Source organism: Phyllobates terribilis, unplaced genomic scaffold (assembly GCF_046119375.1).
Source record: "Phyllobates terribilis strain yellow unplaced genomic scaffold, ASM4611937v1 Scaffold_3__8_contigs__length_932513732, whole genome shotgun sequence".
NCBI lineage: Eukaryota > Metazoa > Chordata > Amphibia > Anura > Dendrobatidae > Phyllobates > Phyllobates terribilis.
Window position 1 is genome coordinate 527,375,909 of NW_027362763.1, and position 22,081 is coordinate 527,397,989.

Sequence of the window (22,081 nt, forward strand, 5' to 3'; positions counted from 1 at the left end):
TCAACCATCTGTTCTACCTCATACTCAGACGGGCAGCTGGAGATTTGGGAGCTGTGAGGAAGCAAGTGCGATTGGGGTGACACCTTTGAGGACTGGAGTATTTGTGATGTTGAAGTTGATGTGGAGGAGAGCCCACTTAAAGGAGCACTTGATATCCGTTGAAGCACCTGCTGTTTTTGAGCCTCATCTGGAATTTGTAGCGATTGGCGTGGCCGTAAGAAAGGGATCTTATCACATTGTCCGCTAAAAGAAGTAGACATTTTAGTTTGGCTGGAAGATGGTCTTTCTTCTGCAGATGTTACTGTTGCTTTAACACCTACCCCACGGACACAACCTTTTTTCCCCTTCCCAACAAGCCTATTCCCCTTTCCACCAGCAGCAGGCCTTTTTCCACTCATTTTGGTGGTTAACTAATTCACAACTCTGGAGTTGTTTGCACAAAAAAACAATGGATGGGAACCGAGCAGAGCTGAGTGGCCAAACTGTGGTATTAGGCCAAAACTATTGGCTGGGTTAGATGCAGAAAAAAATTATATTCAATTTGCAACCTGATGGAGGTCAGTATAGATGGACTAATAGAACAAGTCCCACACACAGCTAGAAGAACAAATATTTTTTCAGAGGTAGATGCATAAAAAAATTGTATTCAGTTTGCAACCTGATGGAGGTCAGTAAAGATGGACTAATAGAACAAGTCCTACACACAGCTAGAAGCCCAAATATTTTTTCAGAGGTAGATGCAGAAAAAAAATATATTCAGTTTGCAACCTGGTTGAGGTCAGTATAGATGGACTAATAGAGAAAGTCCCACACACTGCTAGAAGGCCAAATATTTTTTCAGAGCTAGATGCAGACAAAAATTTTTTTTTAATTTGCAACCTGATGGAGGTCAGTATAGATGGACTAATAGAGAAAGTCCCACACACTGCTAGAAGGCCAAATATTTTTTCAGAGCTAGATGCAGATATAAATTATTTTTAATTTGCAACCTGATGGAGGTCAGTATAGATGGACTAATAGAGACAGTTCCACACACTGCTAGAAGGCCAAATATTTTTTCAGAGCTAGATGCAGAAAAAAATTATATTCAGTTTGCAACCTGATGGAGGTCAGTATAGATGGACTAATAGAACAAGTCCCACACACAGCTAGAAGGCCAAATATTTTTTCAGAGGTAGATGCAGATAAAAAATTATTTTTAATTTGAAGCCTGATGGAGGTCAGTATAGATGGACTAATAGAGAAAGTCCCACACACTGCTAGAAGGCCAAATATTTTTTCAGAGCTAGATGCAGACAAAAAAATATTTTTAATTTGCAACCTGATGGAGGTCAGTATAGATGGACTAATAGAGAAAGTCCCACACACTGCTAGAAGGCCAAATATTTTTTCAGAGCTAGATGCAGATAAAAATTATTTTTAATTTGCAACCTGATGGAGGTCAGTATAGAAGGACTAATAGAACAAGTCCCACACACAGCTAGAAGCCCAAATATTTTTTCAGAGGTAGATGCAGAAAAAAATTATATTCAGTTTGCAACCTGATGGAGGTCTGTATAGATGCATTAATAGAACAAGTCTCACACACAGCTAGAAGCCCAAATTTTTTTTCAGAGGTAGATGCAGAAAAAAATTATATTCAGTTTGCAACCTGATGGAGTTCTGTATAGATGGATTAATAGAACAAGTCCCACACACAGCTAGAAGCCCAATATTTTTTCAGAGGTAGATGCAGAAAAAATATATATTCAGTTTGCAACCTGATGGAGGTCAGTATAGATGGACTAATAGAGAAAGTCCCACACACTGCTAGAAGGCCAAATATTTTTTCAGAGCTAGATGCAGACAAAAAATTATTTTGAATTTGCAACCTGATGGAGGTCAGTATAGATGGACTAATAGAGAAAGTCCCACACACTGCTAGAAGGCCAAATATTTTTTCAGAGCTAGATGCAGATATAAATTATTTTTAATTTGCAACCTGATGGAGGTCAGTATAGATGGACTAATAGAGAAAGTCCCACACACTGCTAGAAGGCCAAATATTTTTTCAGAGCTAGATGCAGAAAAAAATTGTATTCAGTTTGCAACCTGATGGAGGTCAGTATAGATGGACTAATAGAATAAGTCCGTCCCACACACAGCTAGAAGGCCAAATATTTTTTCAGAGGTAGATGCAGATAAAAATTATTTTTAATTTGCAGCCTGATGGAGGTCAGTATAGATGGACTAATAGAGAAAGTCCCACACACTGCTAGAAGGCCAAATATTTTTTCAGAGCTAGATGCAGACAAAAAATTATTTTTAATTTGCAACCTGATGGAGGTCAGTATAGATGGACTAATAGAGAAAGTCCCACACACTGCTAGAAGGCCAAATATTTTTTCAGAGCTAGATGCAGACAAAAAATTATTTTTAGTTTGCAATCTGATGGAGGTCAGTATAGATGGACTAATAGAGAAAGTCCCACACACTGCTAGAAGGCCAAATATTTTTTCAGAGCTAGATGCAGATAAAAATTATTTTTAATTTGCAAACTGATGGAGGTCAGTATAGGTGGACTAATAGAGAAAGTCCCACACACTGCTAGAAGGCCAAATATTTTTTCAGAGCTAGATGCAGAAAAAAATTATATTCAGTTTGCAACCTGATGGAGGTCAGTATAGATGGACTAATAGAGAAAGTCCCATACACTGCTAGAAGGCCAAATATTTTTTCAGAGGTAGATGCAGATAAAAATTATTTTTAATTTGCAACCTGATGGAGGTCAGTATAGATGGACTAATAGAGAAAGTCCCACACACTGCTAGAAGGTAAAATACTTTTTCAGAGCTAGATGCAGACAAAAAATTATTTTGAATTTGCAGCGTGATGGAGGTCAGTATAGATGGACTAGTAGAACAAGTCCCACACACTGCTAGAAGGCCAAATATTTTTTCAGAGCTAGATGCAGAAAAAAATTATATTCAGTTTGCAACCTGATGGAGGTCAGTATAGATGGACTAATAGAACAAGTCTCACACACTGCTAGAAGCCCAAATATTTTTTCAGAGCTAGATGCAGAAAAAAATTATATTCAATTTGCAACCTGATGGAGGTCAGTATAGATGGACTAATAGAATGATGCTATGCCCAAAAGATTTTACTTCACTAGGTGCAGTAAAAAAATTGGTATTCTATACACAGGTGGTATATCTTGCAACACAGATAGGCTACTCCACTGACTAACACACTCTGCAATAGGCCAAAAAGGATTAGCTTTGCTAGATTTAGCCAAATGCTGTGAAAAAAACTTGCACAGCACTGGCACAGACCTGCCTGGCAAAAACTGATAGGAACTGATGTAACCTAGTCCTGAAAAGGACTGCAATTACAATTAGTCTTTACTCCCACAATCTATCTATTTAAGAGCACAGACCTGCCTGATAAAAGTCGTAGGAAATGCTGTAACCTAGTCCTTAAAAGGACTGCAATCACAACTATTCCCTACTCCCAAGCTATCTGTAGATTTGTGTGAAAATTGGCTTGAAATTAACAAGGTATAGCGCACACAGCAACAGCGGTGCCGTCTAACACGCAGCTGCAGCAGTGAGAAAATGGTGGCGACGGGGAAAATGGCTTGGTCTTATAGGGCAAGAACATGTGACATACACTGCCAATGACACATGCCCTTGCTTGTGTGAAAAAAAGCACTTCACTCCATGTGTGCGCTGCTGATAGGCTGACAGATTGCACCTCCCCACTGTAAATGCGGGAAAGAGAAAAAAAAATGGAGATCTTCATTATTCCTGCAGAGATCCATCCCCTGCCCCTCCCCCCACCCCGCTGTACACTCAAACTGCGTATTAACATTAATTTTCATCATTACTGAGAAAAAATCCAGTTGTGATTTTGGTGCACGAACAGTTATCGAACATAACCTCAAACAGCCGAATTTTTCTCAAATCTTTCGTGTTCGCCGAACGGCTCGAACACCGCCCAAAACAGCTCGAATTTGAGATTGGCGAACAGTTCGAGTCGAACAACGCTCATCTCTACTCAGGTGCTCGACCCGAGCAACGAGCCCAATGTTAGTCTATGGGAGACCCGAGCATTTTTGCGGCGGCACCCCCGGCAGTCTGTAGAAAGCCTAAAAAGTGCCCAAAATGATAGTGACAGTGCTCAAATGACATAGGGACAGCATGGGGATCGCCCCAGGAAGCATTTATGACCTCCAGGTGACTGCTGTCAACAACGTGGTCAGAGGTATTAAGCTACTTTTACGGGCTCACAATAAAACGTTGAAAATCGAAACTGAAACTGTTTTCCTGTGAAATATGTTAAGGAACATCCTTTCCAGGGTAAAGACTTGTGTATCAGGTAAAATAAATAACCAAAAACAAAAATGCTCCTTCACACCTTGGGCTATGTTCACAAGTAGCATTTTTTTTTGCGTTTTTGCACTTTTGGATTGCTTTCAACCGTGACAAAGGCATTCACCGGGAAATGTCATTTTAACATTTTGCAATCTTATCTGGCCATGTGCTGTGTGACACATGCATACAGTGCTGAAAAGACATGGGAACAGCATGGGGAAAACCCCTGGAAGCATCTCTGACGCCCAGGTCACTGCCTAAAAGTATGCCCATCAGAAGTGATTCTTGCCGCACCAGAAGATGCAGACTTGCAACTATCCCCGTCCAAGTCCTTGTCCTAGGTCAGTGTTCAATTGTACCTCCCCCATTCCTTGCAATGCAAGCACAAATATGCAGCCAACCACCCACCCACCCACAGGCTGCAATACTATACTGCTAGATTGCACTTGAAATGGGGCCTTTTAGTTTGGAGGAGGCCGAAGCTGGCCACTACCTCATGGCTGCGTCGGCGGCGAGGTCTCCATACTCAGTCCCCAGCCGCCACTATTTGTCACGGGAACCTTCCCCACACTTTTCTTAGCCTGGCCTGCTTTAGGGAAGCATTGGACGAGCCAACCAGACAAGCCGAGACTCGTCCGGTGGGCCCTGGCTTCTCCATCAGGGGAGTTAAGAGTGCCAAGGTGAGGAGCATGATGATGATGATAGAAGTTAGCATCTGCTTTGTTTGCTTGGAATGCAAGCGTAAGTTTGCAGCCTGCCACCCACCCACCCCAGGCTGCAATACAATACTGCTAGCTTGCTTGCACTAGAAATGAGGACTTTTAGGCTTGTGGAGGCAGACGCTGGCCACCATGTCATGGCTGCGTCGGCGGCCTGGTATCCATGCTCAGTCCCCAGCCGCCCGGCGGCCGGGTGTCCATACTCGGCCCCCAGCCGCCCCTATTTGTCCCGGTTCGCCTTATACACAAGCGCATACCAAAACATTACCTGTGCACTCCCCAGTGCATTTAGTGGGAAGGACAGCCTATTCCGCTGTAGTGTGTGAACGCCAACCCCCTGTTCATGGCACATGCGAAGATGCCTCCTGCCCTGCACCTGTCGTTGCAGACTTGCAACTATCCCCGTTCAAGTGCTTGTCCCAGGGCAGTGTTCAATTGTACCTCCCCCATTCCTTGCAATGCAAGCGCAAGTATGCAAACTGCCACCCACCCCCAGGCTGAAATGCCATTCTGCTTGCTTGCACTTGAAATTGGGCCTTTTAGGCATGTGGAGGCGGAATCTGGCCACAACGTCATGGCTGCGTCGGTAGCCTGGTATCCATACTCGGTCCCCAGCCGCCCCGCGGCCGGATGCCCACACACGGTCCCCAGCCGCCTGGGGCGTCCGGGTGTCCATAAACGGTTCTCAGCTGCCCCTATTTGTCCCAGTGCGCCTTATACACAAGCACGCATACCAAAACATTACCTGAGCCCTCCCCAGTGCATTTAGTGGGAAGGACAGCCTAACCACAAACACGTGGACAAGTGAATGTGGCCAGGGATGGTCCATCTCACTGACGCCTTCACACTGGGTTAATATTGTAGAAGCCGGGACACAGTTGGACACTGGGATGCAACAAGTCCTCCAGACATAGAGGATTGCAGGTCCTGGGTCAATCAGGCTTCAACACAAAGTTCAGAAGGTAGACAGCAGCAGTGGTCGGCCTCCTACACAACGAGTAAATTATTCATGATCATGAGGCCATCCATCTCCTTAGCTTTCTGTTCCTTGGAATGCAAGCGCATGTATGTAGTAGCGGCTAGGCCTGAGGTGGTCAGCGTTTTGGCGCATATCCTAACTCCTCCGAGGATTGCTGGATGTTTTCCTGCTACTATCCCAGTTCTATGACTCCCGTTAAAACAAAGCTTCAGGTGATAAATGATGGATGAGGTGGTGGCAAAGAAGAAAGAGCATGAGGAACAGGGACCATTCACATCAATATCAGGCCAGTCAACCACACATGTCTTGTAGGATATGTTTCTGTACCAAAAGGAGCGGTTCGGCTACACAGTTATAGGGCATACAGTGAGTGCAATGCCTACTAAAAATTTCGAAGCACTCCAATGCCCCTTGGAAGTGACATGGAGGTCAGAGGGCCTTAACTAAACCATTTTTTCCATTTATAGCAACTGGGTCTCTTGTACACTGTTGGCCTAAGCAGTGAATGGAAGGCTTTCCAAAAATTATGAGGAACTGCAATGCCCCTTGAAACAGATGTGGATTACAGCGTACTTAAAACCTTCTACCCATTATTGGGTAGTGGGTCTCCCTTAGTGTTCGCCTATGCATTGAAAAGCAAAAGCTGACTAAAATTAGGAGGAAATGCAATGCCTGTTGGAAGAGTTGTGGAGGTTAGAGTTAATTAAAAACAACATTTCAATGCCCCTTGGAAGAGCTGTAGAGTTCAGAGTGGCTTAACAAGACTGTTTTAATGCCCCTTGGAAGAGACGTGGAGTTCAGAGTGGTTTAACAAGACGGTTTTAATGCCACTTGGAAGAGACGTGTAGGTCCCAGTGGAATAAAAAGACAATATCAATGCCCCTTGGAAGAGTGGTGGAGGTTACAGTGGAATAAAAAGACAATATCAATGCTCCTTGGAAGAGTGGTGGAGGTCGCAGTGGAATAAAAAGACAATATCAATGCCCCTTGGAAGAGTGGTGGAGGTCCCAGTGGAATAAAAAGAAAATATCAGTGCCCCTTGGAAGAGATGTGGATGTCCCAGTGGAATAAAAAGACAATATCAATAACCCTTGGAAGAGACGAGGAGGTCACAGTAGCTTAACAAGACAATTTTAATGCCCCTTACAAGAGCCAATTATTGGGGAGTGGGTCTCCCATAGTATTTGCCTATGCCTTCCAAGCAAAAGCTGTCAAAAATTAGGACGGAGGAACTTGCAATGCCCCCTACATGAGCCATGCAGTACAGCATATTAAAAACATTATTCCCATTATTGGGGACTGGGTCTCCCAAAGTCTTTGCTTATGCATTCCAAGAAAAAGCTGCCAAACATTAGGACGGAGGAACTTGCAATGCCCCTTACAAGAGCCATGCAGTACAGCATATTAAAAACATTATTCCCATTATTGGGGAGTGGGTCTCCCATAGTCTTTGCCTATGCCTTCCAAGCAAAAGCTGTCAAAAATTAGGATGGAGGACCTTGCAATGCCCCTTACAAGAGCCATGCAGTACAGCATATTAAAAACATTATTCCCATTATTGGGGACTAGGTCTCCCATAGTCTTTGCTTATGTATTCCAAGAAAAAGCTGCCAACATTAGGACGGAGGAACTTGCAATGCCCCTTACAAGAGCCATGCAGTACAGCATATTAAAAACATTATTCCCATTATTGGGGAGTGGGTCTCCCATAGTCTTTGCTTATGACTTCCAAGCAAAAGCTGCCAAAAATTAGGACAGAGGAACTTGCAATGCTGGCAACATGGACCACAGTCACCCTGGTGGTATAGTGGTGGTGGAGGCTAAGGATAAGGAGAAGAGCAAAAAACAGCCGAAATGAAGAAGCGTATACCCATGTGTGGGTGTGAAGCGGTGCATGGGAATACACCTCCCGAAATAACACAGTGGATTTGACTTTATGTTACTCTGCTGTCATTTGGTGGTGATGAGAAGTCTGGCCCAATCCAGCCCTTGTTCATTTTGATAAGGGTCAGCTCGTCAGCATTGTCAGTTGACAGGCGAGTGCGTTTATCAGTTATAATTCCCCCAGCGGCACTAAAAACACGCTCCGATAACACACTAGCGGCAGGGCAGGCCAGGACCTCCAAGGCGTACAGAGCAAGTTCATTCCAAGTGTCCAGCTTGGATACCCAATAATTAAAAGGCACAGAGGAATCACGGAGGACGCTGGTACTGTCAGCAAGGTACTTCCTCACCATCTTTTGAAACTTTCCACTCCTTGTGAGAGTACCCCACGCCTCAGGGCCTGTAAGCTGGGCGGGTCTCAGAAAACTGTCTCAGACCGTTGACAGTGATTCCTTCTCTCTGCTAGATTGAAGTTGCGTCTCTCTTGCCTGTACGCCTTGGTTGGGCAACGAACTGTGACCTCTGCCACTAGCGTGTTCAGATGGGAATTTTTTTAACAGTTCTGCAGCAAGGGTCTTCTGGTACTGCCCCAGTTTTGTAGACCTCTCCACCTCAGGAATAAGAGAGTGAAAGTTCTCCTTGTAGCGGGGGTCTAAAAGTGTCACCAACCAGTAATGACTGTCATCCAACATTTTGACAACGCGAGGGTCACAGTTAAGGCAGCGTAACATAAAGTCAGCCATGCGTGCCAGACTGTTAACGGGCAAGACTTCCGTGTCCTCACCAAGATGACAACTGACCATGGTCTCCTCCTCCTCCTCCCCCTGTCCTCAGGCCACCCACGCTGAACCGACGGTATGACAGTTGTACAGGTACTACCGTCTACAGCGCATTATACCAGCTCGTGTTCTTCCTCCTCCTCCTCCTCCTCCTCTCCCTCATTGTCCCCCAATGCACGTTGGGATGAGATGAGGCTGGGCTGTGTGTAATCGACCGCAATGGCTTCTTGATCCATCTCATCATACTCTGGCTGCAATACCTCCTCTTTAATTCTCTGCAGAGAGCATTGCAAAAGACAGACAAGTGGGATGCTGACGCTAATGATGGCATCATCGCTACTCACCATCTTGGTGGACTCCTCAAAGTTTGTCAGGATGGTACATATATCAGATATCCAGGTCCACTCCTGAGGTCTTATGTGTGGAGTCTGACCTGAATATCTACGGCCTTGTTGCAGCTGGTACTCCACAACTGCTCTCTTCTGCTCACAAATCCTTTGCAACATGTGGAGGGTTGTATTCCAATGTGTGGGGACATCACACACTAGTCGGTGTGACGGAAGCAGCAAATGCTGCTTCAACACAGCAAGGGCGGCGGAAGCTGTAGCCGACTTGCGAAAATGAGCTGACAGGCGGCGTACTTTGACGAGCAGATCTGGCAACTCGGAGTACAATTTAAGAAACCGCAGATCCACGAGGTTAAGCACATGAGCCAGGCATGGTACGTGTGTGATCTTGCCTCGCCTCAGAGCCGCCACCAGGTTACGGCCATTGTCACACACGACCATGCCTGGATGTAGGTTCAGTGGTCTCAGCCTCAGATCTGCCTGCTCTTTCACAGTTGTCCACAACTCACAAGCAGTGTGAGGTTTATCACCTAAGCTTATGAGTTTCAGCACAGCCTGTTGCCGCTTGGCTGAGGCAGTACTGCAGTGCTTCCAGCTTGTAACTGATGTGGTGATATCTGAGATGGAGGCTGAACATGAGGAGGAGGAGGGGGTTGATGTGCAGGAGCTGTACACTGTGGGGGCAACTCTGACTGACATAGGGCCCGCAATCCTCGGTGTGGGCAGGATGTGTTCCGTCCCAAGGCCCGACTGGGTGCCGGCTTCCACTATGTTTACCCAGTGTGCCGTCAGGGAAATGTACCATCCCTGAGCACAAGGACTTGTCCACGTGTCCGTTGTCAGGTGGTCTCTCCCAGTAACTGTGTTGTTGAGGGCATGGCAGATGTTTTGGGACACGTGCTTGTGTAGTGCGGGGATGGCACACCGGGCAAAATAGTGTCGGCTGGGGACCGAGTACCAGGGGACGGCCACCGCCATAAGGTTACGGAAGAATTCCGTCTCCACCAGCCTAAAAGGCAGCATTTCCAACGCAAGCAGTCGTGAAATGTGCAAATTTAGGACTGTGGCCTGTAGGGCGTTGGCTGCGAATTTGCGCTTTCGTTCAAAGGTCTGGGATATGGACAATTGAATGCTGCGGTGGGACGTGGATGTGGACGTTGATGCTGTTTCTTGAGAAACTGCAATAACAAGTGAATATTGAGAGGAGGGGGCATCTTTTCATGCAGTATGGACAGGGGACTGCCTTGCACGCACAACAGGGGGTTCTCTTACACGCACAACAGCGGAGGAAGCAGTGGTGACACCTGCTGACACTGGTCGTGGACCCTGGGGTTTGCCCCACAAAGTCGGGTGCTTTGCTGCCATGTGCCTGATCATGCTGGTGGTGGTCAGGCTGGTAGTTTTGTCACCGCTGCTGATGCTGGCATGGCAGGTGGTACAAATGGCCTTTTTGGGGTTATCAGCAGAGTCTTTAAAAAAATTCCAGACTCTGGAAGACCTACCGGTTGTACTGGCAACGTCCTTCGTGTTGGTGTTACGGGGAACGGTTGCCCGCCTTCTGTCTGCGGCCACCACACTGCTTTTCCTGCCTGTTGGGGTACTCTGCCTCCCTCACCCTGTGTGCTGCTGGCCTCACTCTGCGTGTCCTTCTGCCACGTTGGGTCAGTTACTAGATCATCCACCACCTCCTCCTCTTCCACTTCCGCACCACGGTCCTCCTCCTCACTTCCTGGCAATTGTCTCGTCATCGTCCACCTCTTGTGACAAATTGCCAGCGTCAACTTCCTGTGGCCGTGGCTGTTCAAATATTTGGCCATCACTACATGGGATCTCCTCTTCCATCACTTGAAACGGAGCAGGCGAGGGGCCCAAATATGGAAATGGACCAGTGAACAGCTCTTCAGAGTGTCCAACTGTGGGATCAGTTTCTGTTTGACGACACTCGGCATGGTGGGAGGAAGGAGCATCAGGGTGAGGAGGAGTATGCGGTCGAGACTCACTGCTACTAAGACTTGACCATGTGGAAGACAGACCGGAGGTGGTGGTGCACAGGTGACTGGAAGTATTATCTGTTATCCAATTAATAACCTGTTCACACTGATCAGTTCGCAATAGTGGTGTTGCTGTATGCTTCCCTAGTAATTCGGTCAAGAACAGGGAGCAAGAAGATGTGGCTGTTGGTTGTGGCACATTTTCACCTTGGCCACGGCCCCGTCCTCTGCATGCACCATCACCAGAACATCCAGTTCCTCGTTCCTTGCCACGGGCCTTGCCCATTGTAAATGAAGTAAAATAGCTTACACTCGCTCTATCAATGGCAAAAAGGGTAACAAAAGGAGATTAGAACCGTGGAAGAGGAAAACCACAGTTCTATTTCTCTGGCCTACACCAAAAACTTTTAAACAGATATATTTGTGTCTGAACAGTCAGCGAGACACTCAAACTGTTTTTTTTATATATAAAAGGCAAAAAGGTGGATTACACTCAGATTTGAACCGTGGAAGAGGAAAACCACAGTTCTAGTTCTCTGGCCTACACCAGAATCTTTTCAACAGATATATTTGCGTCTGAACAGTCAGCGAGACACTCAAACTGTTTTTTTGTATGTAAAAAAGGCAAAAAGGTAGATAACACCCAGATTTGAACCGTGGAAGAGGGAAACCACAGTTCTAGTTCTCTTGCCTACACCAGAATCTTTTAAACAGATATATTTTTGTCTGAACAGTCAGAGAGACACTCAAACTGCTTTTTTTATGTAAAAAAGGCAAAAAGGTGGATTACTCCCAGATTTGAACCGTGGAAGAGGAAAACCACAGTTCTAGTTCTCTGGCCTACGCCAGAATCTTTTAAACAGATATGTTTGTGTCTGAACAGTCAGCGAGACACTCAAACTGTTTTTTTTTTTTATGGAAAAAAGGCAGAAAGGTGGATAACACCCATATTTGAATCGTGGAAGAGGAAAACCACAGTTCTAATTCTCTGGCCTGCACCAGAATCTTTTAAGCATATATATTTATGTCTGAACAGTCAGCGAGACACTCAAACAGTTTTTTTTATGGAAAAAAGGCAAAAAAGTGGATAGTACAGAGATTTGAACTGTGGAACTGCAAAACCACAGTTCTAGTTATCTGGCCGAAACCAGACTCTATTAAACAGATATATTTGTGTCTGAACACTCACAGACACACTCAATTTTTTTTTTGGGGGGGCGGAATACCAAAAGGATGATAAGATGGGTATTTGTACAGTCTGACTGAGGAAAAAAAAAAAAGAGGATTTAGATGAAAAAAAAAGGATTTTTCCTGGCCCCTGAGACCTGGGGCTAAGTCTAGCAATTTGAGGAGCAGCAGCACACAGGACAGTAATGCAGTGTTTGTTGGTATAACCACTGCGTCTCCTATACAGCCTGCCTGTCTGCCTGATATGTGGGATGGATATTAGTCCTCAGAAGGACTGTTTGTTTGATTTTGCAGGCTTTAGAGACCCTACACTACCTATTTCGCAGTATAAATCTCTCCCTAGCTCAGCAGCACTCTCCCTACACTGTCTGATCTGGAGCGACGGTGTCCAAGATGGTGGCGCCCGGTTTTAAATAATCGAGGTGACGCTGTGCGGCCAGCCAATCACTGTAATGCCCACAACCAACATGGCTGCGGCATTACAGTGACTGGCTGGCAATCCCTGCATGTTCATTGGCTCTGTAAAGAGCAACAAACATGCAGGGCAGAGACCCGAGCTTCCGCCCAAGTAACCCGAAAATGCTTGGTGCTCGCCGAACATCCCGAGTAGTGAGATGCTCGGGCGAGTACCGAGCAGTGTGAGCATGCTCGCTCAACACTAATAGTATGATCTAAAGAATAATTTTGCCTATAAAATCAGTTAATGTGTGGGTTTTGATCCTTTGCTTGATCTGCTATCTTCCTGCTATTTTGACCCCTGGACCATGACCTGACTATTCTTTTGTCTTATCACTCTGCCTATGATGTACCCTCCTGGTTTTTGATTCCTGGACCATGACTTAACTATTCTTTTGTATCACCCCTCTATCTATGACGTACCCTCCTGGATTCTGGCTTTCAACCTTTTGATTACCCAGTCTCGCTGCTTGTCTGTGAGTAGTGACAAGCGTTACATACTCTTTGAATGTGCTTCCTATCAGTGTTACTGCAAAATATTTAAAATAATGTGTTAAAATAGCACTATGGGCATTAGCAGTGATATAAAGAAGGATGAAAGGGGAGACAAGGAGCGCAGAGTCTAAGTGAAGATGAATATGTGAATTTGCCACAACAATTTTTGTTTTTTTTGCACTCACCCTTTAGATGTCTTGTATTTTCACTCAAATGATCCTTATTAGTGTTGAGCGAACATGCTCGACACTGCTCGGTGCTCGCCGAATATCCCGAGTAGCATGATGCTCGGGCGAGTACCGAGCATTTCCAGGTTACTCGGGCGGGAGCTCGGGTCTCCGCCCTGCATGTTTGGCGCTCTTTACAGAGCCAATGAACATGCAGGTATTGCCAGCCAGTCACTGTAATACCGCAGCCATGTTGGTTGTGGGCATTACATTCATTGGCTGGCCACACAGCGTCACCTCGAGTATTTAAAACCGGGTGCTGCCATCTTGGACACAGACGGCTGGGATCAGACAGTGTAGGGACAGCACTGCTGATTTAGGGAGAGATATATACTGCAAAATAGTTAGTGTAGTGTCTGTTAAGGCTGCCAGATCAAACAAACAGTCCTTCTCAGGACTAATATCCATCCTAGATATCAGGCAGGCAGGCAGGCTGTATAGGAGATGCAGTGGTTATACCAGCAAACACTGCATTACAGTCCTGTGTGCTCCTGTTGCTGAAATTGCTGGACTTAGCTCCAGGTCTCGGGGGCCAGGAAAAATCCTTTTTTTTTCATCTAAATCCTCTTTTTTTTTTTCCTCCTTCACACTTTACTAATACCCGGCTTATTAACCTTTTGGTGTCCCCCCCCAAAAAAAAAAAAAAAAAGTGTGTCTCTGATTTTTCAGACACAAACATATCTGTTGAAAATAGTCTGGTGTAGGCTAGAGAAACAGAAGTGTGGTTTTGCAGTTCCACGGTTCAAACCTCTGCATTATCCACTTTTGGGCCATTTGTATCTAAAAAAAACAGTTTGAGTGTGTCGCTCACTGTTCAGCCGCAAATGTATATATTTAAAAAAGTCTGGTATACACCAGTAAATTATAGCTGTGGTTTTGCTGTTCCACGGTAAAAAATCTCTATTATCCTGCTTTTGGCATTTTTTGCCATAAAAAAAAACGAATAGTGTCTCCCTGATTTTTCAGACACAAATATATCTGTTGAAAATAGTCTGGTGTAGGCCAGAGAAACAGAAGTGTGGTTTTGCAGTTCCACAGTTCAAACCTCTGTATTATCACTTTTGGGCCGTTTGTATCTAAAAAAAACAGTTTGAGTGTGTCGCTCACTGTTCAGCCGCAAATATATATATTTAAAAAAGTCTGGTATACACCAGTAAATTAAAACTGTGGCTTTGCTGTTCCACGGTAAAAAAATCTCTATTATCCTGCTTTTGGCATTTTTTGCCGTAAAAAAAACTAATAGTGTCTCCCTGATTTTTCAGACACAAATATATCTGTTGAAAATAGTCTGTTGTAGGCCAGAGAAACAGAAGTGTGGTTTTGCAGTTCCACGGTTCAAACCTCTGTATTATCCACTTTTTGGCCATTTGTATCTAAAAAAAACCCAATTTGAGTGTGTCGCTCACTGTTCAGCCGCAAATATATATATTTAAAAAAGTCTGGTATACACCAATAAGTTATAACTGTGGTTTTGCTGTTCCATGGTAAAAAATCTCTATTATCCTGCTTTTGGCATTTTTTGCCGTAAAAAAAAAACTAATAGTGTCTCCCTGATTTTCCAGACACAAATATATCTGTTGAAAATAGTCTGGTGGAGGCCAGAGAAACAGAAGTGCGGTTTTGCAGTTCCATGGTTCAAAGCTCTGTATTATCCACTTTTGGGCCATTTGTATCTAAAAAAAACAGTTTGAGTGTATAGCTCACTGTTCAGCCTCAAATATATATGTTTAAAAAAGTCTGGTATACACCAGTAAATTATAACTGTGGTTTTGCTGTTCCACGGTAAAAAATCTCTATTATCCTGCTTTTGGCATTTTTTGCCGTAAAAATAAAACTAATAGTGTCTCCCTGATTTTTCAGATTGTTTAAAAGAGTTGGGTGTAGGCCAGAGAAATAGAACTGTGGTTTTCCTCTTCCACGGTTCTAATCTACTTTTTATTACCCTTTTTCCATTGATAGTGCGAGTGTAAGCTATTTTACTTCCTTTACAATGGGCAAGGCGCGTGGCAAGGGACGTGGAACTGGACGTTCTCGTGATGGTGCATGCAGAGGACGGGGCCGTGGCCAAGGTGAAAATGTGCCACAACCAACAACCACATCTTCTCGCTCCCACTTCTTGACCGAATTACTAGGAAAGCACAGAACAACACCAGTATTGCGAACTGATCAGTGTGAACAGGTTATTAATTGGATAGCAGATAATACTTCCAGTTACCTCTGCACCACCACCTCCGGTCTGTCTTCCTCACAGTCAACTCTTAGTAGCCGTCTCGAGTCTCGACCGCATACTCCTCCTCACCCTTATGCTCTTCCTCCCACCATGCCGAGTGTCGTCAGACAGCAACTGATCCCACACTTGGACACTCTGAAGAGCTGTTCACTGGTCCATTTCCAGATTTGTGCCCCTCGCCTGCTCCGCTTGAAGTGGTGGAAGAGGAGATCCCATGTAGCGATGCCAAAATATTTGAACAGCCACGGCCACAGGAAGTAGACGCTGGCAATTTGTAACAAGAGGTGGACGATGATGAGACACAATTGCCACGTAGTGAGGAGGAGGATCGTGGGGCGCAAGTGGAAGAGGAGGAGGTGGTGGATGATCTAGTAACTGACCCAACGTGGCAGGAGGACATGCAGAGTGAGGCCAGCAGCACACAGGGTGAGGGAGGCAGAGTACCCCAACAGGCAGGAAGAAGCAGTGTTGTGGCTGCACACAGAAGGCAGGCAACAGATCCCCGTAACACCAACACGAGGAACGTTGCCAGTACATCCTGTAGGTCGTCCAGAGTCTGGAATTTTTTTAAAGACTCTGCTGATAACCCCAAGAAGGCCATTTGTACCACCTGCCATGCCAGCATCAGCAGGGGTGACAAAACTACCAGCCTGACCACCACCAGCATGATCAGGCACATGGCAGCAAAGCACCCGACTTCGTGGGGTGAACCCCAGGGTTCACGACCAGTGTCAGCTGGTGTCACCACTGCTTCTTCCGCTGTTGTGCGTGCAATAGAACCCCCTGTTGTATGTGCAAGGCAATCCCCTGTCCATACTGCATGTAAAGATGCCCCCTCCTCTCAGTCTTCACTTGTTCTGGCAGTTTCTCAAGAAACAGCATCAACGTCCACGTCCACGTCCCACCGCAGCATTCAATTGTCCATATCCCAGACCTTTGAACGAAAGCGGAAATTCGCAGCTAACACCCCACAGGCCACAGCCCTAAATTCGCACATTTCACGAATGCTGCCTTTTAGACTGGTGGAGGCGGAATCCTTCCGCAACCTTATGGAGGTGGCCATCCCTCGGTACTCGGTCCCCAGCCGACACTATTTTGCCCGGTGTCCCATCCCCGCACTACACAAGCACGTGTCTCAAAACATAGTTACATAGTTACATAGTTACATACTTTATAAGGCTGAAAAAAGACAAGCGTCCATCCAGTTCAGCCTATTTCTTGTGCACTGCAGCTATTCCGCAGCGTTGATCCAGGGAAGGCAAAAAAACCCATGCGGTATAGGCCAATTTACATCATTGAGGAAAAATTCACTTCCCGACACCAATCTGGCAGTCAGATTAAATCCCTGGATTAATTAACTATCGCTAAGCATAAGATGTAATTTTATTGTTCTCAAGAAAGGCGTCCAGGCCTCTCTTGAACTCAATAAGTGAGTTGGACATCACCACTTCCTCTCCCAGAGAGTTCCAGAGTCTCACGGCTCTGACCGTTAAGAATCCCCTTCTATGCTGGTGCAGGAACCTCCTTTCCTCCAGACGCATAGTGTGCCCCCTCGTCTTTGTCACCATCCTTGGTATAAACAGGTCATGGGAGAGATCTCTGTACTGCCCCCTGATGTATTTATACATGTTTATGAGGTCTCCCCTAAGCCTTCTCTTTTCCAACGTAAATAGGCCTAATTTTTGACAACCTCTCTGGGTATTCTAGTCCCTCCATTCCCTTTATTACCTTAGTCGCCCTCCTTTGTACCCTCTCTAGCTCCAATATGTCTTTCCTGAGCACCGGAGCCCAGAACTGTGCACAATATTCTAAGTGCGGCCTTACCAGCGCTTTATACAGAGGAAGAACAATGTTCTCATCATATGCCCCTATTCCTCTTCTGATGCATGCCATGACTCTATTTGCCTTCGCAGCTGCTGCCTGACACTGAGCACTCCAATTTAATTTGCTGTTAACCAAGATGCCCAGGTCCTTCTCCATGTCAGATTTCCCCAACGGTTTCCCATTTAATATGTATGGGTGACTGCTGTTTTTCTTTCCCATGTGCATGACCTTACATTTATCGGCATTGAACCCCATTTGCCATTTTTTGGCCCAACTCCCCAATTTATCTAAATCCTCCTGTAGCTGTGCCCTATCCTCATCTGTATTAACTACTTTACAAAGTTTAATATCATCTGCAAATATTGCTATTTTACTATGCAACCCTTCCACTAGATGATTAATAAATATATTAAATAATATAGGGCCCAAGACAGACCCTTGAGGCACCCCGCTAGTAACCCTGACACACCCTGAGCTTACTCCATTGATAACCACCCTCTGCTTTCTATCACTCAGCCAGCTATTTACCCACTTGCACACATTATCCCCCAGACCAAGCATTCTCATTTTATGTACCAACCTTTTGTGTGGCACGGTATCAAACGGTTTGGAGAAGTCAAGGTATACAACATCCACTGACTCTCCTCCGTCCAGCTGTGAGCTCACCTCCTCGTAGAAGGCGATCAGGTTTGTTTGGCAGGAGCGATCCCTCATGAATCCATGTTGATATGGAGTTAGACAGTTATTATCATTAAGATATTCTACAATAGCATCTCTAAGAAATTCTTCAAACAATTTACCCACAACAGACGTTAAGCTTACTGGTCTATAGTTCCCAGAGTCACTTTTAGACCCCTTTTTGAATATTGGTACCACATTTGCTTGGCGCCAGTCTAGTGGGACAGTCCCTGTCCATAAAGAGTGCTTGAATATAAGATACAGCGGTCTGTCTATCACATTGCTTAATTCTTTTAGTACCCGGGGGTGTATGCCATCTGGGCCTGGTGACTTGTCTATTTTGATATTATTTAGGCGTTTCTGAACTTCCTCCTGGGTTAGGTGGGTGATATTTAGCGGAGGGTTTACTTTATCACTCTGCATTTCCTCCGCTAAATTGTTTTCTTTTGTGAAAACAGTGGAGAAGAAGATATTGAGTAGGTTTGCTTTACCCTCATCGCCATCTATGATTTTACCCAGGTTATTTTTCAATGGGCCAACTCCATCAGTTTTAATCCTTTTACTGTTTTACTGCCGTGCCCTCAACAACGCAGTTACTGGGAGAGTCAACCTGACAATGGACACATGGACAAGTGCTTGTGACCAGGGATGGTACATCTCCCTGACGGCACACTGGGTAAATGTAGCACCCTGAGGATTCGGCTGCTACAGGGGTATTGCACCTCAACCCAGAGGTGTGATATTCCACTCCCGGGTAAGGATGGAGTGTGGACCTGAGCTCGGTAGGCTGCATGCACTACACACATCCCATTTCCGAGGAACAGGCCGACGGTACTCCCACTTAGAAATGTGCAGGTACGACCGAGTCTGTTCCTGGCTGGAGTGGGAGGGGGGTGGTACATCCCAAGTAGTGTAGGGGCAGATAGGGGGAGCAGCCTGGGTAAAGATAGGAGCTCATTGGGTGCTGGTCACCTGAGCTCACACATAGAGGGTGTATATAAGGTGGGCACCAACTAAGAACAGGGTCAGTTGCAGAGAGAAAGTCAGAAGCGGAGGAGAAGAGAGACCCAGAGTGAGAGAGGAGAGAGAGAGACCCAGAGGGGGAACCAGAAGAAAAGGACTCCAAGAACCCAACTTAAATCCCCGGGTGAAGAGTCGGCACAGGGTACCGGAACCCAAGCTGGTGGGGGTAAAAACACTCCCCAGCCAGAGACCGGAGACCGTGGGCAGCGTTTGCCACGGTCACCCACCACATCCACCACGAAGGCATACCACAAGGAGGGTCAGGGAACCCAAGGCCAAGGGTCTCCCAACAGAAGGCCCGAGGGAGCTGGACCTGGGTGGATCAATAGTGGGGACGGCCAGAGAAAGGACTGAAGGAGAGCTCAGGGTCACGCTCCGGACTTATTTGGGAGTTGGCTGGATCCAGAACCTGGTGGACGCAGCACGGCTCGGGAGGTCACTCGAAGCTGGAGTGACTAGAACATCAGCAGTGAGTAAACATCCTAAACTGCATAACCCGACTCTGTCTCTGATTGCCGTCTGCACTGCATCACCACAACTCCCATCCTCTGCACCTGATCCCCCTGAGGCTATACCCCACCCGTTGGGGGTTATATCACCAAAGCTGCACCTACACCACCAGCCTCAGCGGACCCTGCTGCAGCGGCGGCCACAGTGACCGCAACACAACGGGTGGCGTAGTCGACAATAAAGAACTTATAACATCTGTATGACTGCCACATACAACTGAGTTTGACGCCCTGGGCACGGACCGGGTCACGGCCACTCGGAGGACTGCGGCTCCCATCTGATCCGGCTCCGGATATTCCCCCTAAAGAATATGGCCCAGGGGGCGCGTCAACTTTGGCGTAGTCGGCAGGATTACGTGCCCGCAACACCCGGGTACTGCGTGCCTGAAGAAAAGTGCGAGTTTACCTCAAAAGGGAGTCTCCTGCCGGTTCCGGAGGGTCCCCGCCATCGGACCCCATCACCAGTCGATTCCCGCCGGTTGTCCGCCATTAACAGCGTTTTCCCGCCATCTGCAGAGTTTCCCGCCACTGGGAAGCGATTCCCGCCATTTCCAAAGGTTTCCCGCCTTGGAAGAGCGGACGCCATTATGGGCGTGCCAGAGGGTGGCGAGAGGCCACCTCCCATCGTGGGCCAGGACCGAAAATGGCGCCAAAAGTGGAAACCGCCCCCACCAACAGAGACTGTGATGCTAGAGGTGTCTGTCAGCGTGAAAGAACAGCCCCTGGAGCTGACAGTCACCAAGTGGCCCCGGGACCGCCCTCGAGATGGGAGGAGACGAAAGGAGAGAACGAAGATGGGTGCCGCCTGGAGCAGTCTAGAGCGAGCGCACCCGGAGGCAAGAAGCCGGGAGAAGAATATCGGAGGAGCTTACCCGGAGATGGCGAGAAAGCAGAGCAGCACCGGCCCGTTGGCCAGGAGCCTGCTAGAAACAGAGGAGGGAGAGCAGAGCAGCACCGGCCCGCTGGCCAGGAGCCTGCTGGAAACAACAGAAGGAGAGCAGAGCAGCACCGACCCGCTGGTCAGGAGCCTGCTGGAAGCAACGACCCCACTAGGCCTAGTGGAGGTCCTAGCACAGCTCCCCCGAGACCGGGAGTGTGCGCAGACCGCTCTGGAGGGCCTCGCAAGGAGGATGGCCCGGGTGCAGCGAGAGACGTTGGCGGAGTGGAGCCGAGAGATGGCCCAGCAAACCAAGACCCGGAGCACGCCAGCCAAGATGAGGAGACAGACCGCCTCTGAGGATGGCGCGGGAGGACCCAAGGCCGGAGACGGCGCCGAGAAGGGAGCCGAGCGCATGGAGGCAGGTAAAGGGAACGTCTATACCCCAAACCAGGACACCGCTTACCTGCCCCAGCTCCCCGTCGCAGAGCCCGAAAGTCCCCCTGCTGTGCCCGAAAACGCCATGTCACCGACGCAGACTAGGCCCCAACCGGAAGCCGCCGCCGCGACCCCTGTGACGCCATGCGCACCGACCCCGAGCGTGGCAAAACAGGAAGTAACACCAGCCTGGTCGCAGGGCCTAGAATTCCCGGGCGTCGCATCACCAACAGCGCCCCCTACCTCCGCGGAGCCTCCGGCCTGGCCGCAAGGCCAGGTAGCCCAGGGCGCCGCCGTCCTGACGGTGCCCTTCACCTTCCAGGTGCCCCAGGCCTGGCCGCAAGGCCTGGGCAACCCGGGCGCCACCACCACCGTGCCCGCACCCGTAAAACCAAGGGTGCCGCGTCTGGGAGAGGACTTGTTTGCCCAGCACACGTGGCCGGACGGGCAGCCTTTCATCTGGCCCCAGAAATATTATGAACTGGAGCACCAGAGGAGAGTTGGGGCCATGTGTGCACCCCTGATTCCGGCTCCGAAGCCCGTGATAAGGATCTCGCCCCCGCTTGAAGAGACCCAATTTGAGTGGGACCCCACCGGAGAAGACCTAATGGGGTTCACTCAAGAAACCAGGGCAGCTGCAGCGGAGCGTGCTGCGTGCTGCCGACAGCAGCTCGAGGAGTTTGCGAGGGAGCGGAGAGAGAGGCGGGTCCGGGAACAGCAGGCCCAAATAAGGAGCGCCGAGCAGAAGAGCCGAGCCAGGAGGGACCCCCGTGCAGCGCACAGTCCCCGCACCACCGGGACTGTAATTAAGTTCAACATGCAGCATGGGTGGGGCTTCATCAGAGACCACAACACCCCCGGCGACGTCTTTGTCACGCGCAGAGATGTGGAGTCCCATCTGCCGGAGGGGCACAGAGGTCGTGACCTTTATATCGGGGACGAGGTCACCTTTACCCGGCACAAGTGTGCCAAAGGACCTTACGCCCTCCATGTGCATCGCCTGACAGAGGAAGAGCTGCGGTGTGAGGAAGAACAAGAGGACCCGGACGGGTCTGAAGCTAAAGGTAACAATAAAGAAAGAG